This window comes from Oncorhynchus clarkii, chromosome 10 (genome assembly GCF_045791955.1).
Source record: "Oncorhynchus clarkii lewisi isolate Uvic-CL-2024 chromosome 10, UVic_Ocla_1.0, whole genome shotgun sequence".
In the NCBI taxonomy this organism is placed as follows: Eukaryota; Metazoa; Chordata; class Actinopteri; order Salmoniformes; family Salmonidae; genus Oncorhynchus; species Oncorhynchus clarkii.
The window spans coordinates 72232281-72244544 of record NC_092156.1 but is presented as its reverse complement, the minus strand read 5'-3'; the positions used below and the strand labels follow the sequence as shown (position 1 = coordinate 72244544).

The window sequence follows — 12264 nt, the reverse complement described above, 5'->3', positions numbered from 1 at the left end:
ACCCTATATGCTGATCTTAGGTCAGTTTTGTGTTTTAAATCGATGGTCAGCAGTGGACTGGTGTTTAAAATGTGGTGACAAACCTGAAGTGGTTCTAATTTTAATAACAAGTTCAGAATTAGTTTCTCTTTCTAGAACCTTGGAAGAAATCTAAAAGGAGTGACTGCAACCACCATTATTCATTTAGTTTGTTTTTTACCACCAGAGAAACATGGGGTTTGGGTAACATGGGGTTTTGGGTAACATGGGGTTTTGGTAACATGGAATTTTGGTAACATGGGGTTTGGGTAACATGGGGTTTGGGTAACATGGGGTTTTGGGTAACATGGGGTTTTGGTAACATGGGGTTTTGGGTAACATGGGGTTTTGGGTAACATGGGGTTTTGGGTAACATGGGGTTTTGGTAACATGGGGTTCTGGGTAACATGGGGTTCTGGGTAACATGGGGTTTTGGGTAACATGGGGTTTTGGTAACATGGGGTTTGGGGTTTTGGGTATCATGGGGTTTTGGGTAACATGGGGGTTTTGGGGTAACATGGGGTTTGGGGTAACATGGGGTTTTGGTAACATGGGTTTTTTGGGTAACATGGGATTTTGGGTAACATGGGATTTTGGATAACATGAGGTTTGGGTCACATGGGGTTTTGGGTAACATGGGGTTTTGGGTAACATGGGGTTTGGTAACATGGGGTTTGGGTAACATGGGGTTTTGGGGTAACATGGGGTTCGGGTAACATGGGGTTCGGGTGACATGGGGTTTTGGTAACATGGGTTTTTTTGGGTAACATGGGATTTTGGGTAACATGGGATTTTGGATAACATGAGGTTTGGGTCACATGGGGTTTTGGGTAACATGGGGTTTTGGGTAACATGGGGTTTTGGGTAACATGGGGTTTGGTAACATGGGGTTTGGGTAACATGGGTTTTTTGGGTAACATGGGGTTCGGGTAACATGGGGTTCGGGTGACATGGGATTTTGGGTAACATGGGGTTTGGGGTAACATGGGGTTTTGGGTAACATGGGGTTTTGGGTAACATGGGGTTTTGGTAACATGGGGTTTTGGTAACATGGGGTTTTGGGTAACATGGGGTTTTGGGTAACATGAGGTTTTGGGTTTTGGGTAACATGGGGTTTTGGGTAACATGGGGTTTGGGGGTAACATGGGGTTTTTGGGTAACATGGGGTTTGGGTAACATGGAGTTTTGGGTAACATGGGGTTTGGGTAACATGGGGTTTTTGGGTAACATGGGGTTTTGGGTAACATGGGGTTTTGGGTAACATGGGGTTTGGGTAACATGGGGTTCTGGTAACATGGGGTTTTGGGTAACATGGAGTTTTGGTAACATGGGGTTTGGGTAACATGGGAATTTGGTAACAATCGGTTTTTAATTATTTTAAGAGAGCAGCTGTTTCATGTTCAAGTATTGCTTCTTATCTTTATTTTTTTTGTCTTATTTAGTGTCTCTTAGATTCTTTATCTTATTTAGTGTCTCTTAGATTCTTTATCTTATTTAGTGTCTCTTAGATTCAAAATCTTATTTAGTGTCTCTTAGATTCGAAATCTTATTTAGTGTCAGATTCTTTATCTTATTTAGTGTCTCTTAGATTCTTTATCTTGAAGTGTCTCCATTATTAGTCCAGGTATTATTATAATCATCTGTTCATTCTTTGTATTTTGAAACGTTTTTTAATAAAGGGGTTTGTTGTTGTTTACCTCTCATGATGTTATTGATTATAAACATTATGATATTGATTATGATGTAGATTAGTGTTATGTTGTTAGTAGTATATAGATAATGTTATTGATTATAAATGTTATATTGATTATGAAGTAGATTATTGTTGTGATGTTGCTCTCTAAACTGCCATGTAATCAACTGAATGCTTTTAATAAAATTACAGGCTGTCAGTCTTGTGTGATTTAATTATTAGACAGACTACAACATACAGTATGAATTAACTGAGATCAGTCTGTGTGATTCCCCTCTTGGACAGACTACAACATACATTATGAATTAACTGAGATCAGTCTGTGTGATTCCCCTCTTGGACAGACTACAACATACAGTATGAATTAACTGAGATCAGTCTGTGTGATTCCCCTCTTGGACAGAATACAACATACAGTATGAATGAACTGAGATCAGTCTGTGTGATTCCCCTCTTGGACAGACTACAACATACAGTATGAATTAACTGAGATCAGTCTTGTGTGATTCCCCTCTTGGACAGAATACAACATACAGTATGAATTAACTGAGATCAGTCTTGTGTGATTCCCCTCTTGGACAGACTACAACATACAGTATGAATTAACTGAGATCAGTCTGTGTGATTCCCCTTTTGGACAGACTACAACATACAGTATGAATTAACTGGTACATTTGGCAGAAGGTTAGGAAGTGCATCTCAGTTTCCACCTCATTTTGTGGGTTGTGTGCACATAGCCTGTCTTCTCTGGAGAGCCAGGTACTGACCTGTATATAGTCCTAGTACTATACAGTCATTCTCAAAGTCAGACTTTTTAAACAGAAAAACAATACAAGTACATAACAATGTATATAACAATGCTTAAACCACATCAGGAGACCACGTTTGAGTTTTGGGAAGAATCTAAGAAATTTAGATTTTAATTCAAGTGTGAACCTGTAGTACAGGCACCTAGCACTATTGTTGGATTAGTAGTGTTTATATAGTACAGACACCTAGCACTATTGTTGTATTAGTAGTGTTTATATAGTACAGACATCTAGCACTATTGTTGGATTAGCAGTGTTTCTGGAGTACAGACACCTAGCACTATTGTTGGATTAGCAGTGTTTCTGGAGTACAGACACCCAGCACTATTGTTGTATTAGCAGTGTTTATATAGTACAGACATCTAGCACTATTGTTGGATTAGCAGTGTTTCTGGAGTACAGACACCTAGCACTATTGTTGGATTAGCAGTGTTTCTGTAGTACAGACACCCAGCACTATTGTTGGATTAGCAGTGTTTATATAGTACAGACACCTAGCACTATTGTTGGATTAGCAGTGTTTATATAGTACAGACACCTAGCACTATTGTTGGATTAACAGTGTTTATGTAGTACAGACACCTAGCACTATTGTTGGATTAGCAGTGTTTCTGGAGTACAGACACCCAGCACTATTGTTGTATTAGCAGTGTTTATATAGTACAGACACCTGGTGGAACCAACTTCACATCGCCCCCCAGAAGAAAGGCACACAGACACCAACACTTCAGGTTGACTCAGTTTTTATCTGCAGTAAAAGATATCTAACAGTGATGACAGGCATTGACAGGACGGTCACATGTTCACTGGTTAGGTAGGACACAAGATATCTGTTAGATAGGAACAACAGTAGTGATACATGGTTAGGTAGGACACAAGATATCTGTTAGATAGGAACAACAGTAGTGATACAATATATCTGTTAGATAGGAACAACAGTAGTGATACATGGTTAGGTAGGACACAAGATATCTGTTAGATAGGAACAACAGTAGTGATACATGGTTAGGTAGGACACAAGATATCTGTTAGATAGGAACAACAGTAGTGATACATGGTTAGGTAGGACATATCTGTTAGATAGTGTGGCGAAATCTGCACGGAGCCTTCACCGTGCACTGCCACTTTAAGAGCGCATGAGCAGTAAGGAAGGAGAAAATAAAGAGAGCTCGTTCAGCTCTTTGGGGAGGGGCTCTTTGGTGGCGCGACAGTTTGATTGTGTGTGCTGTAGAAGTTTTGTTTGTTTTTTCAGCGTGTGTAGTTTATAGAGTATTTAACTCAATCATCGGTGTAATTGCTCTAGGTCGTGGTTGTTTTCGTTTGGGACCGCGCCCGTTATGGATCGCATGGATTAGTAGCAACATTGTTGCGAAGCTTTAACATACAAACCAACAAACTCCCTCTATCGTTCCAGTGTTTTACCCTGCAACAGACTCTCTATTTTTCCAATGCACTTCCCATTGAAGTTCATTAGAGCTGTACTATTATTGCCCTGCCAGAAGTATTTGGACATTTCAGTTAAAAGGGAGGTTGCTTGCAAATTGTGTATTGTTATGTGAACTGTATTGAGATGTGGCCGAGAAGACTGGACATTTTTAAGGCCTTTGTTGTGTCGATAAACACCCCCCACATTCATACCCTCTGCACTCATCCACTAGAAAATAATACAGATTATTGCAAATCCTATGTTGATGACTGGGTTCATTCTTGTATGAAGTTGCTGTTGAATTGCTCTGCCATTATTACTATTATTGTATGAGGTATTCTTGTTGGGGTTAATCCTGTGCTGTGATGTGGGTTTTATATGGTGTGTATTCTCTTTTCTCTCCACTGGCTATCTGGTAAACAGGCTACACTCTAGGCAGTCTCTTCTGCTGATGTGTGTGTGGGTCTGGTAGTGGTTCTCTCTATTCTACTCTTTTCCTTTCGGCATGGTTAATACCTGCCTGGCGCCCGAACAAAAGCTTTCTTTACCCCTCTCTAATAAATACCGCTACAATAGGAACAACAGTAGTGACACATGGTTAGGTAGGACACTATATATCTGTTAGATAGGAACAACAGTAGTGACACAAGATATCTGTTAGATAGAAACAACAACAGTAGTGATACATGGTTAGGTAGAACACAAGATATCTGTTAGATAGGAACAGTAGTGACACATGGTTAGGTAGGACACAAGATATCTGTTAGATAGGAACAACAGTAGTGACACATGGTTAGGTAGGACACAAGATATCTGTTAGATAGGAACAACAGTAGTGACACATGGTTAGGTAGGCCACAAGATATCTGTTAGATAGGAGTAACAGTAGTGACACATGGTTAGGTAGGACACAAGATATCTGTTAGATAGGAACAACAGTAGTGACACAAGATATCTGTTAGATAGAAACAACAACAGTAGTGATACATGGTTAGGTAGGACACAAGATATCTGTTAGATAGGAACAACAGTAGTGACACATGGTTAGGTAGGACACAAGATATCTGTTAGATAGGAACAACAGTAGTGACACATGGTTAGGTAGGACACAAGATATCTGTTAGATAGGAACAACAGTAGTGACACATGGTTAGGTAGGCCACAAGATATCTGTTAGATAGGAGTAACAGTAGTGACACATGGTTAGGTAGGACACAAGATATCTGTTAGATAGGAACAACAGTAGTGATACATGGTTAGGTAGGACACAAGATATCTGTTAGATAGGAACAACAGTAGTGATACATGGTTAGGTAGGACACAAGATATCTGTTAGACAGGAGCAACAGTAGTGATACATGGTTAGGTAGGACACAAGATATCTGTTAGATAGGAGCAACAGTAACGTTATTGATACAAACCCTCAATGTGAAGTGATATTAATCCATAAATACAGAGCACAAGTACAACCCTTTTAATAAACCTTTTAAGGTAATAAGAAAATAAACATTCACTTAATATTTCAACAAGTCACCTGGTAGTAAATCACCTGCTGGTAATAACTAGCGTGACATTGTAGTGCAGAGACCAACGGTGCTCGTTAGCTCGTCATTAACACGGCTAGCTAAGACAGCAACAACTTGGTTAACTGGCTGAAATAGGTCTTCAATTCATGAACGGCTAAATAAATATCTACAGAGCCACATTCGCTATTGACTTTAGGATATATGAACCAGTTTTCCAAAACCACTATTGTGTTATACAGTTTGAAACAGTTTTTATGTACAGAGGAAGAGGACTCGAACCTGCTCTCAGAATATCTGTCAGACTGAGGAGCGGGCAGACCAACTTCCCAAATAGGGGAGAAGCACTCAAAACACACTAGTTGTTCTTTCAAAGAAAATTATACAAAAATGGTAAGTCCGAAGACCTCTCGTTTTACCAACCTTACTACAATGGCAGCAAATATTTTAATGAATTCAGTAACACATAATGAAAGGAAACGTAATTTATATCACCCTTTTTCCTGAGGTGAATGGTTTCACCCACTACTCTCCCGGAACTGAGGCTTTGACATCACCAGTTTCACTTTGTTCCACCTTTGGTGAGCAAAACAGCTAATAACGTAGCTAAATACTGACATTATCCTCAATCGAGATATCTGTTCATATCTAAATACATGGCTCTGCTTTGGTCTATTCCATTGATATTGTCAACCTGAACATTACATTGTGTAGCTCCCTTCAGTAACCACGAGCACAACCGTTCCTTGATTTTAACTGGCGGCTTTATTCTGTAGTTTTAGTCAGAATTATCACCTTCCGTGAGAACTATAAAGTAAATGAAAAATACAGTTAAGCACACTCTTACAACCTTATCTTACGAGTGACTTATTAGCTTGGTATAACTCTGAAGTGCCTACATACATAACAGTTTAACCGGCGTTATAACGGGTTCAGATTAAACACATGAATAAAGGAGAAAATACCTCTTGAAAAAATACGGCTGCTTATTACAGAAGGGAGGAAATCAAACTTCACACTTATTATTCCTGGCATGAATTCACACTTCATCCTAACATACACTCTTCAACCTTTATGAACTACACCCGATGACATGAAAACTTAGCTGACGCAGCGCAGGATTGCCTTCCCTCCAAAAGTGTGTTGCTACAATAAGGATCCCCGTTACAACAATTACAATTAGCTACGTAGTTCCGCTTGTATTATCATTTCCCCCGCACAGCGGACACGTAAACAATTCAAACAAAAGACAACGACATAACCTGTAAGTCTAACTGTCAGTTACACATTGAACATGTGAGTCATTTAGCAGACGCTCTTATCCAGAGAGACTTACAGTAGTGACTGGATACATTTTCAGACGTTGCATTGGCAGGACAATTCCATTAGTAGTTGGGAGGAGAGCAGAAACAGCCTAACACCTCCACTGATACTGTGTAACCTGTCTGCAGTCAACCAGCCATCCAGACTGAAGTGAAGGCCTTGTTACAGAATGAAAACACCTTCTCTTTCGTCGGCATGGCAACCTGTAAACATGTCAGTGGCGTCACAATGTTGCACAACAGCAGCAGAACATTGGATGGAGGGTCATTGTATCATTACACAGTGTCCCTGTCTATTCTACTGTATTGGTACATGTGGTATTACAATACATTAGAAGATCTGTAGACGGCAGCATTGAAACAATTTACAACACATCGTCAACTAGCAACCTACTCTGTTTCAGTGCTGTTTAAATATCCCACTTATTTTATTCTGCTGTTAGAGGCCATCAGTAGAGACAGTCAGGAAAATAGTCTTTGTAGCAAGTTTTTTACTGTCAAACCATGGGAAGTGTGTCTATATAGGCAAGTACATATACAATTAGGATTTTACTTTAAGGTCAAATGTACTGTAACTGTCTAGTTGTGAAGAGAATCTAAATATATTGTTTATTGACCTCTCCATTCTAGCACCATACATTCTGTTATTTGCTGAACTCCTCTCCATTCTAGCACCATACGTTCTGTTGTTTATTGTCCTCCTCCCCATTCTAGCATTCTAGGGCCATTCTCCCCAGAAATGTCTGGGAACTTGCCTTGGTGGAAGAGTGGGGTAACATCCCACAGCAATAACTGGTAAATCTGGTGCAGTCCATGAGGAGGAAATGCACTGCAGTACTTAATGCAGCTGGTGGCCACACCTGATACTGCCTGTTACTTTTGATTTTGACCCCCTCCCCCCTTTGTTCAGGGACACATATTACATTTCTGTTAGTCACATTTCTGTGGAACTTGTTCAGTTTATGTCTTAGTTGTTGAATCTTGTTATGTTCATACAAATATTTATACATGTTAAGTTTGCTGAAAATAAAGGCAGTTGACAGTGAGAGGACGTTTCTTTTTTTGCTGAGTTTAGTTCTTACTGACAGACTGGGTTGGTAGAAGGAGACAGGGGAGGAGGGAGAGAGAGATGATAGAGAGAGAGAGAGAGAGAGAGAGAGAGAGATAGGACTTATTGACAGACTGAGTTGGTAGAAGGAGACAGGGGAGGAGGGAGAGAGAGATGAGAGAGAGATATGACTTATTGACAGACTGAGTTGGTAGAAGGAGACAGGGGAGGAGGGAGAGAGAGATGAGAGAGAGAGATAGGACTTATTGACAGACTGAGTTGGTAGAAGGAGACAGGGGAGGAGGGAGAGAGAGATGAGAGAGAGAGAGAGATAGGACTTAATGACAGACTGAGTTGGTAGAAGGAGACAGGGGAGGAGGGAGAGAGAGATGAGAGAGAGATAGGACTTATTGACAGACTGAGTTGGTAGAAGGAGACAGGGGAGGAGGGAGACAAAGACTGACATTTAAATCAGCTGAATATATTTGTATCACTGACTTCTCACCAGTGATGTCATCATAACCAGTATCCTTTTCCTCTCTTGTCCCAGCCCAGCCTGACCCTGACATATAGCATCAGGCCTGTTGAGTTGACCTGGGTAACAGACCTCTAGCTTCTACACCACATCCCCCCTTCTCCTGCTCTAACATGAGACCTCATCAGTACTCATTTTGGGTGCTGGTACTGTTTATATTTAGGTGCTGGAACATTAAGCCAATATTCTATAAGAGGTGAATTCAAGCAGTAGAAAGTTAGAGGTGATATTATAGGACACACTATGTGTAACTTTGCTGCTCTGTCAGCAGTTTCCTGTGGATTTTTTCAAATGTCTGTGTTTCCTGTATGTAGGTGTGTTTAACTGATCTTATCTGCTTAAAGGTTTGTCACATCATATAAGTAAGGAAGAGATGAGATAGAAGTCATATAGCCTAGCAGTATATCTCAGCAGAGGGAGAGGGAGAGGGAGAGAGAGAGAGAGAGAGAGAGAGGACTTACTGACAGACTGGGTTGGGAGAAGGAGACACGGGAGGAGGATGAGAGAGAGAAAGGACTTACTGACAGACTGGGTTGAGAGAAGGAGACAAGGGAAGAGGAAAAGAGAGAGAGAGAGATAGGACTTACTGACAGACTGGGTTGAGAGAAGGAGACAAGGGAGGAGGAAAAGAGAGAGAGAGAGAGAGAGGACTTACTGACAGACTGGGTTGAGAGAAGGAGACAGGGGAGGAGGAAGAGAGATGAGAGAAACTCAGTTAAAAAATACATGTCCCTTTTTCAGGACCCTGTCTTTCAAAGATAATTCGTAAAAATCCAAATAACTACACAGATCTTCATTGTAAAGGGTTTAACACTGTTTTTCATGCTTGTTCAGTGACCCATAAACAATTAATGAATGTGCACCTGTGTAACGGTCGTTAAGACACTAACAGCTTACAGATGGTAGGCAATTAAGGTCACTGTTATGAAAACTTAGGACACTAAAGAGGCCTTTCTACTGACTCTGAAAAACACCAAAAGAAAGATGCCCAGGGTCCCTGCTCATCTTCCTGAACATGCATTAGGCATACTGCATGGAGGCATGACAACTGCAGATGTGGCTAGGGCAATGAATTGCAATGTCCGTACTGTGAGACGCCTAAGACAGCTCTACAGGGAGACAGGATGGACAGCTGATGATCCTCGCAGTGGCAGACCACGTGTAACAACACCTACACAGGATCGGTACATCTGAACATCACACCTACGGGACAGGTACAGGATGGCAACAGCAACTGCCCGATATACACCAGGAACGCACAATCCCTCCATCAGTGCTCAGACTGTCCGCAATAGGCTGAGAGAGGCTGGACTGAGGGCTTGTAGGCCTGTTGTAACGCAGGTCCTCACCAGACACCACTGGCAACAACGTCGCCTATGGGCACAAACCCACCGTCGCTGGACCAGACAGGACTGGCAAAAGTGCTCTTCACTGATGAGTCGCGGTTTTGTCTCACCAGGGGTGAGGAAGGGATGAGCGTTTACACCGAGGCCTGTACTCTGGAGCGGGATCGATTGGAGGTGGAGGGTCCGTCATGGTCTGGGGCAGTGTGTCACAGCATAATCGGACTGAGCTTGTTGTCATTGCAGGCAATCTCAATGCTGTGCGTTACAGGGAAGCCATCCTCCTCCCTCATGTGGTACCCTTCCTGCAGGCTCATCCTGACATGACCATCCAGTATGACAATGCCACCAGCCATACTGCTCGTTCTGTGCGTGATTTCCTGCAAGTCAGGAATATCAGTGTTCTGCCATGGCCAACGAAGAGCCCGGATCTCAATCCCATTGAGCACGTCTGGGACCTGTTGGATCGGAGGGTGAGGTCTAGGGCATGTCTGGGAACTGAAATGTCTGGGAACTTGCAGGTGCCTTTGTGGAAGAGTGGGGTAACATCTCACAGCAAGAACTAGCAAATATGGTGCAGTCTTTGAGGAGGAGATGCACTACAGTACTTAATGCAGCTGGTGGCCACAACAGATATTGCCTGTTACTTTTGATTTTGACCCTCTCCCCCCTTTGTTCAGGGACACATTTTTCAATTTCTGTTAGTCACATGTCTGTGGAACTTGTTCAGTTCATGTCTCAGGTGTTGAATCTTGTTATGTTCATACAAATATTTACGCATGTTAAGCTTGCTGAAAATTAACGCAGTTGACAGTGAGAGGACATTTCTTCTTTGCTGAGTTTAGTTCTTACTGACAGACTGGGTTGGTAGAAGGAGACAGGGGAGAAGGGAGAGAGAGATGAGAGAGAGATATGACTTATTGACAGACTGAGTTGGTAGAAGGAGACAGGGGAGGAGGGAGAGAGAGATGAGAGAGAGAGAGATAGGACTTAATGACAGACTGAGTTGGTAGAGGGAGACAGGGGGGGAGGGAGAGAAGAACTCACATTTAAATCAGCTGAATATATTTGTATCACTGACTTCTCACCAGTGATGTCATCATAACCAGTATCCTTTTCCTCTCTTGGTCCAGACCAGCCTGACCCTGACATATAGCATCAGGCCTGTTGAGTTGACTTGGGTAACAGACCTCTAGCTTCTACACCACATCCCCCCTTCTCCTGCTCTAACATGAGACCTCATCAGTACTCATTTTGGGTGCTGGTACTGTTTCTATTTAGGTGCTGGAACGTTAAGCCAATATTCTAGAAGAGGTGAACTCAAGCAGTAGAAAGTTAGAGGTGATATTATAGGACACTATGTGTAACTTTGCTGCTCTGTCAGCAGTTTCCTGTGGAGTTTTTCAAATGTCAGTGTTTCCTGTAGGTAGGTGTGTTTAACTGATCTTATCTGCTTAAAGGTTTGTCACATCATATTAGTAAGGAAGTAATGATATAGAAGTCATATAGCCTAGCAGTATTTCACACTCTTCAGTCCTCTCTTCATGACAGTAGACTTGTTTCGCTCAGTGGAGCCCCAGTTAGAGACAGATATGATTCCTGCAGTGGTACTGATGACCCTGTTGTGGAGCACAGGTATGATGCTGTTATACTGATATACACTTGTGACAGTTACTGAGATATGATTTGATATTATAAGATATATTATAATTTTCAGGGTTAGTAAAATAACATGCAACTGGAAGCAGACAGTAAAAATGTGTCTCAAAGCAGGACAATGATGTGATCACCTGTAAATGTACTTTACTGTAGCCTAACTGTCCATCTGGGGACAGGCACTAATGTCAGTTAAGTTGTGATGGTGTCATGCATCTGACTGTTGTATATTCAGTGTGTCAATGATTGATTGTATCTGTCTCTATGTAAATGAAGGAGAGTATATATTATATTTAATATTGGTCTGATGTTAGAGCAGGAGAAGGGGGGGGTGTCGATGGCAGAGGTCTGTGACCTGAGTCAATCTCAACAGGCCTGATGCTATATGTCAGGAAGAGAGAGAGAACGAGAGAGTGAAAGGAGGGGGTGGGGAGGGCAGAGGAGAGAGTAGTGGAGAGAGAGAGTAGAGGAGGGCAGAGGAGAGAGTTGTGGAGAGAGAGAGGAGGGAAGGGGACAGAGGAGAGAGTAGTGGAGAGAGAGAGGAGGGGACAGAGGAGAGAGTAGTGGAGAGAGAGAGGAGGGAAGGGGACAGAGGAGAGAGTTGTGGAGAGAGAGAGGAGTGGAGGGGACAGAGGAGAGAGTAGTGGAGAGAGAGAGGAGGGAAGGGGACAGAGGAGAGAGTAGTGGAGAGAGAGAGGAGGGGAGGGGACAGAGGAGAGAGTAGTGGAGAGAGAGAGGAGGGAAGGGGACAGAGGAGAGAGTAGTGGAGAGAGAGAGGAGGGAAGGGGACAGAGGAGAGAGTAGTGGAGAGAGAGAGGAGGGAAGGGGACAGAGGAGAGAGTAGTGGAGAGAGAGAGGAGGGGAGGGGACAGAGGAGAGAGTAGTGGAGAG

At 42.3% G+C, this 12264-nt stretch overlaps 1 protein-coding gene across 1 annotated transcript in view; it reads left to right on the top strand.

Moving 5' to 3' along the window:
• The window catches only part of LOC139419333 (CD5 antigen-like), a 37150-nt gene that overhangs the window by 13759 nt on the left and 11127 nt on the right, over positions 1-12264 (top strand). The window lies entirely within an intron of this gene.